This window comes from Emys orbicularis, chromosome 15, assembly GCF_028017835.1.
Source record: "Emys orbicularis isolate rEmyOrb1 chromosome 15, rEmyOrb1.hap1, whole genome shotgun sequence".
NCBI lineage: Eukaryota > Metazoa > Chordata > Testudines > Emydidae > Emys > Emys orbicularis.
Window position 1 is genome coordinate 13933757 of NC_088697.1, and position 15000 is coordinate 13948756.

At 68.6% G+C, this 15000-nt stretch overlaps 1 non-coding gene across 1 annotated transcript; it reads left to right on the plus strand.

Moving 5' to 3' along the window:
- Positions 1–896: 896 nt before the first annotated feature.
- Positions 897–1015, plus strand: LOC135889600 (5S ribosomal RNA). The gene has a single exon (XR_010561945.1). It is a non-coding gene; the product is annotated as a 5S ribosomal RNA (ribosomal RNA).
- Positions 1016–15000: the final 13985 nt, after the last annotated feature.

The following is a 15000-nucleotide window of genomic DNA, read 5'->3' on the forward strand; positions in this document are numbered from 1 at the left end:
GGCCGTCAGGATCGGGCCCCTGGAAGTCTGGGTGGGGTGCGGGGGGGGGGGGGGGGGAATTGCCCGACGCCTCCGAGGAGCGCTACCGGGGCGGGCCGGGCCCCCCCTGCTCGAAAAGGAAAAGAAGGATCGGGCCCACGAGAGACAGGGACCCGGCCGCCAGGCAGGCCGACCTGGGTTCACCGTCCCCGGCCGCAGCGAGGGACTGCCTCCCGGCTGACTGGATCGGGCCCCTGGAAGTCTGGAAAAAGTTTAACCCGACGCCTCCGAGGAGGGGGCGCCCAGGGAAGGAGGGAGAACCGGGTTGACCTGGCAAAGCGGCCACCAGGTATACCAGTTAAAACCTATGGGTTGACCCGGTGGCCGGAAAGCATACCGGCCAGCCAGGTGAACCCCGTTCGATTCCACGGGTTGACCTGGTGCCCGGGAGGGGACTCGGACGGTTCCCCCCGGGGTACGCCTTCCTCGGCCCGAAGGAACAGGGTGCGAACCAGGCGCGGGGGCGGGGCGGGGAACCGCTGGAACCGCTGGGGGACGGGGGACGGGGAGGGGGGGAATGGATCGGGCCTGCCGGGACCCGGCCGCCAGGCAAGCCGCCCCGGGCTCACCCTCCCTGGCCGCAGCGAGGGACTGCCCCCCCCCCCCACCCCCGGCTGACAGGATCGGGCCCGCTGGAAGTCCGGGAAAATATTTTTCCCGACGCCGGAGGGAGGGGGGGGGGGAGGGGAAGGGGCTCTGACGGGCCAGCCCGGGCCCCGGAGCTTGAAAAGGAAAAAAAAGGATCGGGCCCGCGAGAGACGGGGGCCCTGCCGCACGGGGCAGTCCGACCGGGGCTCGCCGTGCGGCAGGCCCGGGCGCCGGCAGGGGAAAGCGGGCGAGGAGGCGCGGAGCCGGGTGCCTACGGCCATACCGGACCGAACGCCCCCGATCCCGTCCGATCTCGGAAGGTAAACCGTCCCAGGCCTGGCTAGTACTTGGATGGGTGACCGCCTGGGAATCCCAGGTGCCGTAGGCAGCTTTTCCCGGTCCGAGCCAGCTCTCTCTCCTTTTTCTGGGGAGGAAGGAGAAGGGGGGGGGGGGCGGGCCAGAAAGCCCCTCGTCGCTCCTGCCGAGTCGGAGGTCGCGGCCGCAGGTCACGGGTCGGGGCGCCTGGGGTCCGGCTCCCCCCAACACCCACCCGGCTTCCTCCGCGGAGGACCCCCGGCCACCGAAGCCGCTGGGGGAGACCCCGGGCATGGGGCGGACTGGCCCGGCCCCTCCCGGCCCCCCCTGCGCCCGGCCGCCGGCCCGCGGGACCGCCCCGAATCCCCCCGCGGCCACCCAGGCGAGGCCTGGCCTGGAGGGCCCCACGGCGGGTGTCAGGCTCCCCGCCGCTTGCCCCACCGGGGACCCACGGCCACCGAAGCCGCTGGGGGGAGACCCCGGGCATGGGGCGGACTGGCGCGGCCCCTCCCGGCCCCCCTGCGCCCGGCCGCCGGCCCGCGGGACCGCCCCGAATCCCCCCGCGGCCACCCAGGCGAGGCCTGGCCTGGAGGGCCCCACGGCGGGTGTCAGGCTCCCCGCCGCTTGCCCCACCGGGGACCCACGGCCACCGAAGCCGCTGGGGGAGACCCCGGGCATGGGGCGGACTGGCCCGGCCCCTCCCGGCCCCCCTGCGCCCGGCCGCCGGCCCGCGGGACCGCCCCGAATCCCCCCCCGGCCACCCAGGCGAGGCCTGGCCTGGAGGGCCCCACGGCGGGTGTCAGGCTCCCCGCCGCTTGCCCCACCGGGGACCCACGGCCACCGAAGCCGCTGGGGGAGACCCCGGGCATGCGGCGGACTGGCCCGGACCCTCCCAGCCCCGCTGCGCCCGGCCGCCGGCCCGCGGGCCCGACCCGAATCCCCCCGCGGCCACCCAGGCGAGGCCTGGCCTGGAGGGCCCCACGGCGGGTCTGCAGCTCCCCCCGGGCTTCCTCCCCCGAGGACCCACGCCCCCCCCTGAGCCGCAGGGGGAGACCCCGGGCCCGGGGCGGACTCGCTCGGGCCCCCCCCCCTGCGCCCGGCCGCCGGCCCGCGGGACCGCCCCCGAATCCCCCCGCGGCCAGGCAGGAGAGGCCTGGCCTGGATGCCACGGAGGACCCGCGGCCCCCAAAGCCGCAGGAGGCGCCCCCGGCCCCGGGGCCGGTAAGCCCCGTGTCGCTCCCCCCCCCTCACCCCCCCACCCCCCCCCGCGCCTCGCTGCCGGGCACCGGGCACCGCCCCAGAGTCAGCCGCAGCCGGCCGGCCTGAGAGCTGCCCTCCTGTGTGAGACTACGTTGATACTAACCGGCCATCAGGCAGGTCAACCCCATTGCTAGACCTGGGTGGACCTGGTGGCCGAGCGGGGACTTAGGAAATTTTCCAGCCTTTTCCCGGGGCGTGACCTGTTGTCCCGGTGGGGACTTTGAAAATTTTACAGCCGCTTCCCGGGGCTTGACCGGTTGTCCTGAAGGCCCCCCACCCCCACCCCCACCCCCGGGCTCCTGCTCCCCTCTCCCCAGCCTCGGTGCTCCGCTCCCAGCCTCGGAGGCTGCCTCTCTGCGGCGGCTGCATCGCGTCCGAGGACGCTCACCCTCCGGAGGCTGGCTGTAAAGCCTGACACCCACCACCGCCGCCGCCCCGACTCTCCGAGGGGCGACTCTGAGGCCTCCCCCCACCCCCGGACCACCCTGGAGACGACTGCTAAGCCCCCACCCCCGGCCAGTCTAGGGGAAGACTGCTAAGCCTCTCCCCCCCCTGCCCCACCCACCCACACTGTCTGGGGGATGACTATTAAGCCTCCCCCCCGCCCAGCCTGGGGGAAGACTGTTAAGCCTCCCCCCCACCCACCCTGTCTGGGGGACGACTATTAAGCTTCCCCCCCGCCGGAGCGCCCGGGGGACGACTATTAAGCCTTCCCCCGGACTGCCCGGCGGACGACTGCGAAGCCTCCCGCTCAGCCTGGGGGAAGACTGTTAAGCCTCCCCCCCACCCACCCTGTCTGGGGGACGACTATTAAGCTTTCCCCTCCGGAGCGCCCGGGGGACGACTATTAAGCCTCCCCCGGACTGCCCGGGGGATGACTGCGAAGCCTCCCGCTTTGCCTGGGGGAAGACTGTTAAGCCTCCCCACCCACCCACCCACCCACACTGTCTGGGGGACGACTGTTAAGCTTTCCCCCCCGGAGCGCCCGGGGGACGACTATTAAGCCTCCCCCGGACTGCCCGGGGGACGACTGCGAAGCCTCCCGCTCAGCCTGGGGGAAGACTGTTAAGCCTCCCCCCCCCCACCCACCCACACTGTCTGGGGGACGACTATTAAGCTTTCCCCCCCGGAGCGCCCGGGGGACGACTATTAAGCCTTCCCCCGGACTGCCCGGGGGACGACTGCGAAGCCTCCCGCTCAGCCTGGGGGAAGACTGTTAAGCCTCCCCCCCACCCACCCTGTCTGGGGGACGACTATTAAGCTTTCCCCTCCGGAGCGCCCGGGGGACGACTATTAAGCCTTCCCCCGGACTGCCCGGGGGACGACTATTAAGCCTCCCCCGGACCTGCTCCATCTCGACTATTAAGCCCCCCTCTGTGGTCCTCAGGACCACTGCCGCGCGGCCCGCGGAGTGGGGTGACACCCGGGCCGCACAGCAAACCGGCCACCAGGTCAACCCATTGAATCCAATGGGTTGACCTGGTGGCCGGAAATCAAACCGGCCACCAGGTCAACCCATTAGATTCAGTGGGTTGACCTGGTGGCCGAGCGGGGACTTGGAAATTTTTACAGCCGCTTCCCCGGGGGTTGACCGGTTGTCCTGAAGGCCCCCCACCCCACCCCCTCCCGGGCTCCTGCTCCCCTCTCCCCAGTCTCGGTGCTCCGCTCCCAGCCTCGGAGGCTGCCTCTCTGCGGCGGCTGCATCGCGTCCGAGGACGCTCACCCTCCGGAGGCTGGCTGTAAAGCCTGACACCCACCGCCGCCGCCGACCCGACTCTCCGAGGGACGACTCTGAGGCCTCCCCCCACCCCCGGACCACCCTGGAGACGACTGCTAAGCCTCCCCCACCGGACCGCCCGAGGGAAGACTGCTACGCCTCCCGCCAGCCCTTCCCCGCCCAGCCTAGGGGAAGACCGCTAAGCCTCCCCCCCCGCACAGTGTCTGGGGGACGACTATTAAGCCTTCCCCCCCCCCCGGAGCGCCCGGGGGACGACTATTAAGCCTTCCCCCGGACTGCCCGGGGGACGACTGCGAAGCCTCCCGCTCAGCCTGGGGGAAGACTGTTAAGCCTCCCCCCCACCCACCCTGTCTGGGGGACGACTATTAAGCTTTCCCCCCCGGAGCGCCCGGGGGACGACTATTAAGCCTTCCCCCGGACTGCCCGGGGGACGACTGCGAAGCCTCCCGCTCAGCCTGGGGGAAGACTGTTAAGCCTCCCCCCCACCCACCCACCCACACTGTCCTGGGGACGACTATTAAGCTTTCCCCCCCGGAGCGCCCGGGACACGACTATTAAGCCTTCCCCCGGACTGCCCGGGGGACGACTGCGAAGCCTCCCGCTCAGCCTGGGGGAAGACTGTTAAGCCTCCCCCCAGCCACCCACCCACCCTGTCTGGGGGGACGACTGTTAAGCTTTCCCCCCCGGAGCGCCCGGGGGACGACTATTAAGCCTCCCCCGGACTGCCCGGGGGATGACTGCGAAGCCTCCCGCTTTGCCTGGGGGAAGACTGTTAAGCCTCCCCCCCCATCCACCCACCCACACTGTCTGGGGGACGACTATTAAGCTTTCCCCCCCGGAGCGCCCGGGACACGACTATTAAGCCTTCCCCCGGACTGCCCGGGGGACGACTGCGAAGCCTCCCGCTCAGCCTGGGGGAAGACTGTTAAGCCTCCCCCCAGCTACCCACCCACCCTGTCTGGGGGGACGACTGTTAAGCTTTCCCCCCCGGAGCGCCCGGGGGACGACTATTAAGCCTCCCCCGGACTGCCCGGGGGACGACTGCGAAGCCTCCCGCTCAGCCTGGGGGAAGACTGTTAAGCCTCCCCCCCACCCACCCACCCACACTGTCTGGGGGACGACTATTAAGCTTTCCCCCCCGGAGCGCCCGGGGCACGACTATTAAGCCTTCCCCCGGACTGCCCGGGGGACGACTGCGAAGCCTCCCGCTCAGCCTGGGGGAAGACTGTTAAGCCTCCCCCCCACCCACCCACCCACACTGTCTGGGGGACGACTATTAAGCTTTCCCCCCCGGAGCGCCCGGGGCACGACTATTAAGCCTTCCCCCGGACTGCCCGGGGGACGACTGCGAAGCCTCCCGCTCAGCCTGGGGGAAGACTGTTAAGCCTCCCCCCCACCCACCCACCCACACTGTCCTGGGGACGACTATTAAGCTTTCCCCCCCGGAGCGCCCGGGGGACGACTATTAAGCCTTCCCCCGGACTGCCCGGGGGACGACTATTAAGCCTCCCCCGGACCTGCTCCATCTCGACTATTAAGCCCCCCTCTGTGGTCCTCAGGACCACTGCCGCGCGGCCCGCGGAGTGGGGTGACACCCGGGCCGCACAGCAAACCGGCCACCAGGTCAACCCATTGAATCCAATGGGTTGACCTGGTGGCCGGAAATCAAACCGGCCACCAGGTCAACCCATTAGATTCAGTGGGTTGACCTGGTGGCCGAGCGGGGACTTGGAAAATTTTACAGCCGCTTCCCCGGGGGTTGACCTGTTGTCCCGGTGGGGACTTTGAAATTTTTACAGCCGCTTCCCCGGGGGTTGACCGGTTGTCCTGAAGGCCCCCCACCCCACCCCCTCCCGGGCTCCTGCTCCCCTCTCCCCAGTCTCGGTGCTCCGCTCCCAGCCTCGGAGGCTGCCTCTCTGCGGCGGCTGCATCGCGTCCGAGGACGCTCACCCTCCGGAGGCTGGCTGTAAAGCCTGACACCCACCGCCGCCGCCGACCCGACTCTCCGAGGGACGACTCTGAGGCCTCCCCCCACCCCCGGACCACCCTGGAGACGACTGCTAAGCCTCCCCCACCGGACCGCCCGAGGGAAGACTGCTACGCCTCCCGCCAGCCCTTCCCCGCCCAGCCTAGGGGAAGACCGCTAAGCCTCCCCCCCCGCACAGTGTCTGGGGGACGACTATTAAGCCTTCCCCCTCCCCCGGAGCGCCCGGGGGACGACTATTAAGCCTTCCCCCGGACGGCCCGGCGGACGACTGCGAAGCCTCCCGCTCAGCCTGGGGGAAGACTGTTAAGCCTCCCCCCCACCCACCCACCCACACTGTCCTGGGGACGACTATTAAGCTTTCCCCCCCGGAGCGCCCGGGGGACGACTATTAAGCCTCCCCCGGACCTGCTCCATCTCGACTATTAAGCCCCCCTCTGTGGTCCTCAGGACCACTGCCGCGCGGCCCGCGGAGTGGGGTGACACCCGGGCCGCACAGCAAACCGGCCACCAGGTCAACCCATTGAATCCAATGGGTTGACCTGGTGGCCGGAAATCAAACCGGCCACCAGGTCAACCCATTAGATTCAGTGGGTTGACCTGGTGGCCGAGCGGGGACTTGGAAAATTTTACAGCCGCTTCCCCGGGGGTTGACCTGTTGTCCCGGTGGGGACTTTGAAATTTTTACAGCCGCTTCCCCGGGGGTTGACCGGTTGTCCTGAAGGCCCCCCACCCCACCCCCTCCCGGGCTCCTGCTCCCCTCTCCCCAGTCTCGGTGCTCCGCTCCCAGCCTCGGAGGCTGCCTCTCTGCGGCGGCTGCATCGCGTCCGAGGACGCTCACCCTCCGGAGGCTGGCTGTAAAGCCTGACACCCACCGCCGCCGCCGACCCGACTCTCCGAGGGACGACTCTGAGGCCTCCCCCCACCCCCGGACCACCCTGGAGACGACTGCTAAGCCTCCCCCACCGGACCGCCCGAGGGAAGACTGCTACGCCTCCCGCCAGCCCTTCCCCGCCCAGCCTAGGGGAAGACCGCTAAGCCTCCCCCCCCGCACAGTGTCTGGGGGACGACTATTAAGCCTTCCCCCTCCCCCGGAGCGCCCGGGGGACGACTATTAAGCCTTCCCCCGGACGGCCCGGCGGACGACTGCGAAGCCTCCCGCTCAGCCTGGGGGAAGACTGTTAAGCCTCCCCCCCACCCACCCACCCACACTGTCCTGGGGACGACTATTAAGCTTTCCCCCCCGGAGCGCCCGGGGGACGACTATTAAGCCTCCCCCGGACCTGCTCCATCTCGACTATTAAGCCCCCCTCTGTGGTCCTCAGGACCACTGCCGCGCGGCCCGCGGAGTGGGGTGACACCCGGGCCGCACAGCAAACCGGCCACCAGGTCAACCCATTGAATCCAATGGGTTGACCTGGTGGCCGGAAATCAAACCGGCCACCAGGTCAACCCATTAGATTCAGTGGGTTGACCTGGTGGCCGAGCGGGGACTTGGAAATTTTTACAGCCGCTTCCCCGGGGGTTGACCGGTTGTCCTGAAGGCCCCCCACCCCACCCCCTCCCGGGCTCCTGCTCCCCTCTCCCCAGTCTCGGTGCTCCGCTCCCAGCCTCGGAGGCTGCCTCTCTGCGGCGGCTGCATCGCGTCCGAGGACGCTCACCCTCCGGAGGCTGGCTGTAAAGCCTGACACCCACCGCCGCCGCCGACCCGACTCTCCGAGGGACGACTCTGAGGCCTCCCCCCACCCCCGGACCACCCTGGAGACGACTGCTAAGCCTCCCCCACCGGACCGCCCGAGGGAAGACTGCTACGCCTCCCGCCAGCCCTTCCCCGCCCAGCCTAGGGGAAGACCGCTAAGCCTCCCCCCCCGCACAGTGTCTGGGGGACGACTATTAAGCCTTCCCCCCCCCCCGGAGCGCCCGGGGGACGACTATTAAGCCTTCCCCCGGACTGCCCGGGGGACGACTGCGAAGCCTCCCGCTCAGCCTGGGGGAAGACTGTTAAGCCTCCCCCCCACCCACCCTGTCTGGGGGACGACTATTAAGCTTTCCCCCCCGGAGCGCCCGGGGGACGACTATTAAGCCTTCCCCCGGACTGCCCGGGGGACGACTGCGAAGCCTCCCGCTCAGCCTGGGGGAAGACTGTTAAGCCTCCCCCCCACCCACCCACCCACACTGTCCTGGGGACGACTATTAAGCTTTCCCCCCCGGAGCGCCCGGGACACGACTATTAAGCCTTCCCCCGGACTGCCCGGGGGACGACTGCGAAGCCTCCCGCTCAGCCTGGGGGAAGACTGTTAAGCCTCCCCCCAGCCACCCACCCACCCTGTCTGGGGGGACGACTGTTAAGCTTTCCCCCCCGGAGCGCCCGGGGGACGACTATTAAGCCTCCCCCGGACTGCCCGGGGGATGACTGCGAAGCCTCCCGCTTTGCCTGGGGGAAGACTGTTAAGCCTCCCCCCCCATCCACCCACCCACACTGTCTGGGGGACGACTATTAAGCTTTCCCCCCCGGAGCGCCCGGGACACGACTATTAAGCCTTCCCCCGGACTGCCCGGGGGACGACTGCGAAGCCTCCCGCTCAGCCTGGGGGAAGACTGTTAAGCCTCCCCCCAGCTACCCACCCACCCTGTCTGGGGGGACGACTGTTAAGCTTTCCCCCCCGGAGCGCCCGGGGGACGACTATTAAGCCTCCCCCGGACTGCCCGGGGGACGACTGCGAAGCCTCCCGCTCAGCCTGGGGGAAGACTGTTAAGCCTCCCCCCCACCCACCCACCCACACTGTCTGGGGGACGACTATTAAGCTTTCCCCCCCGGAGCGCCCGGGGCACGACTATTAAGCCTTCCCCCGGACTGCCCGGGGGACGACTGCGAAGCCTCCCGCTCAGCCTGGGGGAAGACTGTTAAGCCTCCCCCCCACCCACCCACCCACACTGTCTGGGGGACGACTATTAAGCTTTCCCCCCCGGAGCGCCCGGGGCACGACTATTAAGCCTTCCCCCGGACTGCCCGGGGGACGACTGCGAAGCCTCCCGCTCAGCCTGGGGGAAGACTGTTAAGCCTCCCCCCCACCCACCCACCCACACTGTCCTGGGGACGACTATTAAGCTTTCCCCCCCGGAGCGCCCGGGGGACGACTATTAAGCCTTCCCCCGGACTGCCCGGGGGACGACTATTAAGCCTCCCCCGGACCTGCTCCATCTCGACTATTAAGCCCCCCTCTGTGGTCCTCAGGACCACTGCCGCGCGGCCCGCGGAGTGGGGTGACACCCGGGCCGCACAGCAAACCGGCCACCAGGTCAACCCATTGAATCCAATGGGTTGACCTGGTGGCCGGAAATCAAACCGGCCACCAGGTCAACCCATTAGATTCAGTGGGTTGACCTGGTGGCCGAGCGGGGACTTGGAAAATTTTACAGCCGCTTCCCCGGGGGTTGACCTGTTGTCCCGGTGGGGACTTTGAAATTTTTACAGCCGCTTCCCCGGGGGTTGACCGGTTGTCCTGAAGGCCCCCCACCCCACCCCCTCCCGGGCTCCTGCTCCCCTCTCCCCAGTCTCGGTGCTCCGCTCCCAGCCTCGGAGGCTGCCTCTCTGCGGCGGCTGCATCGCGTCCGAGGACGCTCACCCTCCGGAGGCTGGCTGTAAAGCCTGACACCCACCGCCGCCGCCGACCCGACTCTCCGAGGGACGACTCTGAGGCCTCCCCCCACCCCCGGACCACCCTGGAGACGACTGCTAAGCCTCCCCCACCGGACCGCCCGAGGGAAGACTGCTACGCCTCCCGCCAGCCCTTCCCCGCCCAGCCTAGGGGAAGACCGCTAAGCCTCCCCCCCCGCACAGTGTCTGGGGGACGACTATTAAGCCTTCCCCCTCCCCCGGAGCGCCCGGGGGACGACTATTAAGCCTTCCCCCGGACGGCCCGGCGGACGACTGCGAAGCCTCCCGCTCAGCCTGGGGGAAGACTGTTAAGCCTCCCCCCCACCCACCCACCCACACTGTCCTGGGGACGACTATTAAGCTTTCCCCCCCGGAGCGCCCGGGGGACGACTATTAAGCCTCCCCCGGACCTGCTCCATCTCGACTATTAAGCCCCCCTCTGTGGTCCTCAGGACCACTGCCGCGCGGCCCGCGGAGTGGGGTGACACCCGGGCCGCACAGCAAACCGGCCACCAGGTCAACCCATTGAATCCAATGGGTTGACCTGGTGGCCGGAAATCAAACCGGCCACCAGGTCAACCCATTAGATTCAGTGGGTTGACCTGGTGGCCGAGCGGGGACTTGGAAAATTTTACAGCCGCTTCCCCGGGGGTTGACCTGTTGTCCCGGTGGGGACTTTGAAATTTTTACAGCCGCTTCCCCGGGGGTTGACCGGTTGTCCTGAAGGCCCCCCACCCCACCCCCTCCCGGGCTCCTGCTCCCCTCTCCCCAGTCTCGGTGCTCCGCTCCCAGCCTCGGAGGCTGCCTCTCTGCGGCGGCTGCATCGCGTCCGAGGACGCTCACCCTCCGGAGGCTGGCTGTAAAGCCTGACACCCACCGCCGCCGCCGACCCGACTCTCCGAGGGACGACTCTGAGGCCTCCCCCCACCCCCGGACCACCCTGGAGACGACTGCTAAGCCTCCCCCACCGGACCGCCCGAGGGAAGACTGCTACGCCTCCCGCCAGCCCTTCCCCGCCCAGCCTAGGGGAAGACCGCTAAGCCTCCCCCCCCGCACAGTGTCTGGGGGACGACTATTAAGCCTTCCCCCTCCCCCGGAGCGCCCGGGGGACGACTATTAAGCCTTCCCCCGGACGGCCCGGCGGACGACTGCGAAGCCTCCCGCTCAGCCTGGGGGAAGACTGTTAAGCCTCCCCCCCACCCACCCACCCACACTGTCCTGGGGACGACTATTAAGCTTTCCCCCCCGGAGCGCCCGGGGGACGACTATTAAGCCTCCCCCGGACCTGCTCCATCTCGACTATTAAGCCCCCCTCTGTGGTCCTCAGGACCACTGCCGCGCGGCCCGCGGAGTGGGGTGACACCCGGGCCGCACAGCAAACCGGCCACCAGGTCAACCCATTGAATCCAATGGGTTGACCTGGTGGCCGGAAATCAAACCGGCCACCAGGTCAACCCATTAGATTCAGTGGGTTGACCTGGTGGCCGAGCGGGGACTTGGAAATTTTTACAGCCGCTTCCCCGGGGGTTGACCGGTTGTCCTGAAGGCCCCCCACCCCACCCCCTCCCGGGCTCCTGCTCCCCTCTCCCCAGTCTCGGTGCTCCGCTCCCAGCCTCGGAGGCTGCCTCTCTGCGGCGGCTGCATCGCGTCCGAGGACGCTCACCCTCCGGAGGCTGGCTGTAAAGCCTGACACCCACCGCCGCCGCCGACCCGACTCTCCGAGGGACGACTCTGAGGCCTCCCCCCACCCCCGGACCACCCTGGAGACGACTGCTAAGCCTCCCCCACCGGACCGCCCGAGGGAAGACTGCTACGCCTCCCGCCAGCCCTTCCCCGCCCAGCCTAGGGGAAGACCGCTAAGCCTCCCCCCCCGCACAGTGTCTGGGGGACGACTATTAAGCCTTCCCCCCCCCCCGGAGCGCCCGGGGGACGACTATTAAGCCTTCCCCCGGACTGCCCGGGGGACGACTGCGAAGCCTCCCGCTCAGCCTGGGGGAAGACTGTTAAGCCTCCCCCCCACCCACCCTGTCTGGGGGACGACTATTAAGCTTTCCCCCCCGGAGCGCCCGGGGGACGACTATTAAGCCTTCCCCCGGACTGCCCGGGGGACGACTGCGAAGCCTCCCGCTCAGCCTGGGGGAAGACTGTTAAGCCTCCCCCCCACCCACCCACCCACACTGTCCTGGGGACGACTATTAAGCTTTCCCCCCCGGAGCGCCCGGGACACGACTATTAAGCCTTCCCCCGGACTGCCCGGGGGACGACTGCGAAGCCTCCCGCTCAGCCTGGGGGAAGACTGTTAAGCCTCCCCCCAGCCACCCACCCACCCTGTCTGGGGGGACGACTGTTAAGCTTTCCCCCCCGGAGCGCCCGGGGGACGACTATTAAGCCTCCCCCGGACTGCCCGGGGGATGACTGCGAAGCCTCCCGCTTTGCCTGGGGGAAGACTGTTAAGCCTCCCCCCCCATCCACCCACCCACACTGTCTGGGGGACGACTATTAAGCTTTCCCCCCCGGAGCGCCCGGGACACGACTATTAAGCCTTCCCCCGGACTGCCCGGGGGACGACTGCGAAGCCTCCCGCTCAGCCTGGGGGAAGACTGTTAAGCCTCCCCCCAGCTACCCACCCACCCTGTCTGGGGGGACGACTGTTAAGCTTTCCCCCCCGGAGCGCCCGGGGGACGACTATTAAGCCTCCCCCGGACTGCCCGGGGGACGACTGCGAAGCCTCCCGCTCAGCCTGGGGGAAGACTGTTAAGCCTCCCCCCCACCCACCCACCCACACTGTCTGGGGGACGACTATTAAGCTTTCCCCCCCGGAGCGCCCGGGGCACGACTATTAAGCCTTCCCCCGGACTGCCCGGGGGACGACTGCGAAGCCTCCCGCTCAGCCTGGGGGAAGACTGTTAAGCCTCCCCCCCACCCACCCACCCACACTGTCTGGGGGACGACTATTAAGCTTTCCCCCCCGGAGCGCCCGGGGCACGACTATTAAGCCTTCCCCCGGACTGCCCGGGGGACGACTGCGAAGCCTCCCGCTCAGCCTGGGGGAAGACTGTTAAGCCTCCCCCCCACCCACCCACCCACACTGTCCTGGGGACGACTATTAAGCTTTCCCCCCCGGAGCGCCCGGGGGACGACTATTAAGCCTTCCCCCGGACTGCCCGGGGGACGACTATTAAGCCTCCCCCGGACCTGCTCCATCTCGACTATTAAGCCCCCCTCTGTGGTCCTCAGGACCACTGCCGCGCGGCCCGCGGAGTGGGGTGACACCCGGGCCGCACAGCAAACCGGCCACCAGGTCAACCCATTGAATCCAATGGGTTGACCTGGTGGCCGGAAATCAAACCGGCCACCAGGTCAACCCATTAGATTCAGTGGGTTGACCTGGTGGCCGAGCGGGGACTTGGAAAATTTTACAGCCGCTTCCCCGGGGGTTGACCTGTTGTCCCGGTGGGGACTTTGAAATTTTTACAGCCGCTTCCCCGGGGGTTGACCGGTTGTCCTGAAGGCCCCCCACCCCACCCCCTCCCGGGCTCCTGCTCCCCTCTCCCCAGTCTCGGTGCTCCGCTCCCAGCCTCGGAGGCTGCCTCTCTGCGGCGGCTGCATCGCGTCCGAGGACGCTCACCCTCCGGAGGCTGGCTGTAAAGCCTGACACCCACCGCCGCCGCCGACCCGACTCTCCGAGGGACGACTCTGAGGCCTCCCCCCACCCCCGGACCACCCTGGAGACGACTGCTAAGCCTCCCCCACCGGACCGCCCGAGGGAAGACTGCTACGCCTCCCGCCAGCCCTTCCCCGCCCAGCCTAGGGGAAGACCGCTAAGCCTCCCCCCCCGCACAGTGTCTGGGGGACGACTATTAAGCCTTCCCCCTCCCCCGGAGCGCCCGGGGGACGACTATTAAGCCTTCCCCCGGACGGCCCGGCGGACGACTGCGAAGCCTCCCGCTCAGCCTGGGGGAAGACTGTTAAGCCTCCCCCCCACCCACCCACCCACACTGTCCTGGGGACGACTATTAAGCTTTCCCCCCCGGAGCGCCCGGGGGACGACTATTAAGCCTCCCCCGGACCTGCTCCATCTCGACTATTAAGCCCCCCTCTGTGGTCCTCAGGACCACTGCCGCGCGGCCCGCGGAGTGGGGTGACACCCGGGCCGCACAGCAAACCGGCCACCAGGTCAACCCATTGAATCCAATGGGTTGACCTGGTGGCCGGAAATCAAACCGGCCACCAGGTCAACCCATTAGATTCAGTGGGTTGACCTGGTGGCCGAGCGGGGACTTGGAAAATTTTACAGCCGCTTCCCCGGGGGTTGACCTGTTGTCCCGGTGGGGACTTTGAAATTTTTACAGCCGCTTCCCCGGGGGTTGACCGGTTGTCCTGAAGGCCCCCCACCCCACCCCCTCCCGGGCTCCTGCTCCCCTCTCCCCAGTCTCGGTGCTCCGCTCCCAGCCTCGGAGGCTGCCTCTCTGCGGCGGCTGCATCGCGTCCGAGGACGCTCACCCTCCGGAGGCTGGCTGTAAAGCCTGACACCCACCGCCGCCGCCGACCCGACTCTCCGAGGGACGACTCTGAGGCCTCCCCCCACCCCCGGACCACCCTGGAGACGACTGCTAAGCCTCCCCCACCGGACCGCCCGAGGGAAGACTGCTACGCCTCCCGCCAGCCCTTCCCCGCCCAGCCTAGGGGAAGACCGCTAAGCCTCCCCCCCCGCACAGTGTCTGGGGGACGACTATTAAGCCTTCCCCCTCCCCCGGAGCGCCCGGGGGACGACTATTAAGCCTTCCCCCGGACGGCCCGGCGGACGACTGCGAAGCCTCCCGCTCAGCCTGGGGGAAGACTGTTAAGCCTCCCCCCCACCCACCCACCCACACTGTCCTGGGGACGACTATTAAGCTTTCCCCCCCGGAGCGCCCGGGGGACGACTATTAAGCCTCCCCCGGACCTGCTCCATCTCGACTATTAAGCCCCCCTCTGTGGTCCTCAGGACCACTGCCGCGCGGCCCGCGGAGTGGGGTGACACCCGGGCCGCACAGCAAACCGGCCACCAGGTCAACCCATTGAATCCAATGGGTTGACCTGGTGGCCGGAAATCAAACCGGCCACCAGGTCAACCCATTAGATTCAGTGGGTTGACCTGGTGGCCGAGCGGGGACTTAGAAAATTTTACAGCCGCTTCCCCGGGGGTTGACCTGTTGTCCCGGTGGGGACTTTGAAATTTTTACAGCCGCTTCCCCGGGGGTTGACCGGTTGTCCTGAAGGCCCCCCACCCCACCCCCTCCCGGGCTCCTGCTCCCCTCTCCCCAGTCTCGGTGCTCCGCTCCCAGCCTCGGAGGCTGCCTCTCTGCGGCGGCTGCATCGCGTCCGAGGACGCTCACCCTCCGGAGGCTGGCTGTAAAGCCTGACACCCACCGCCGC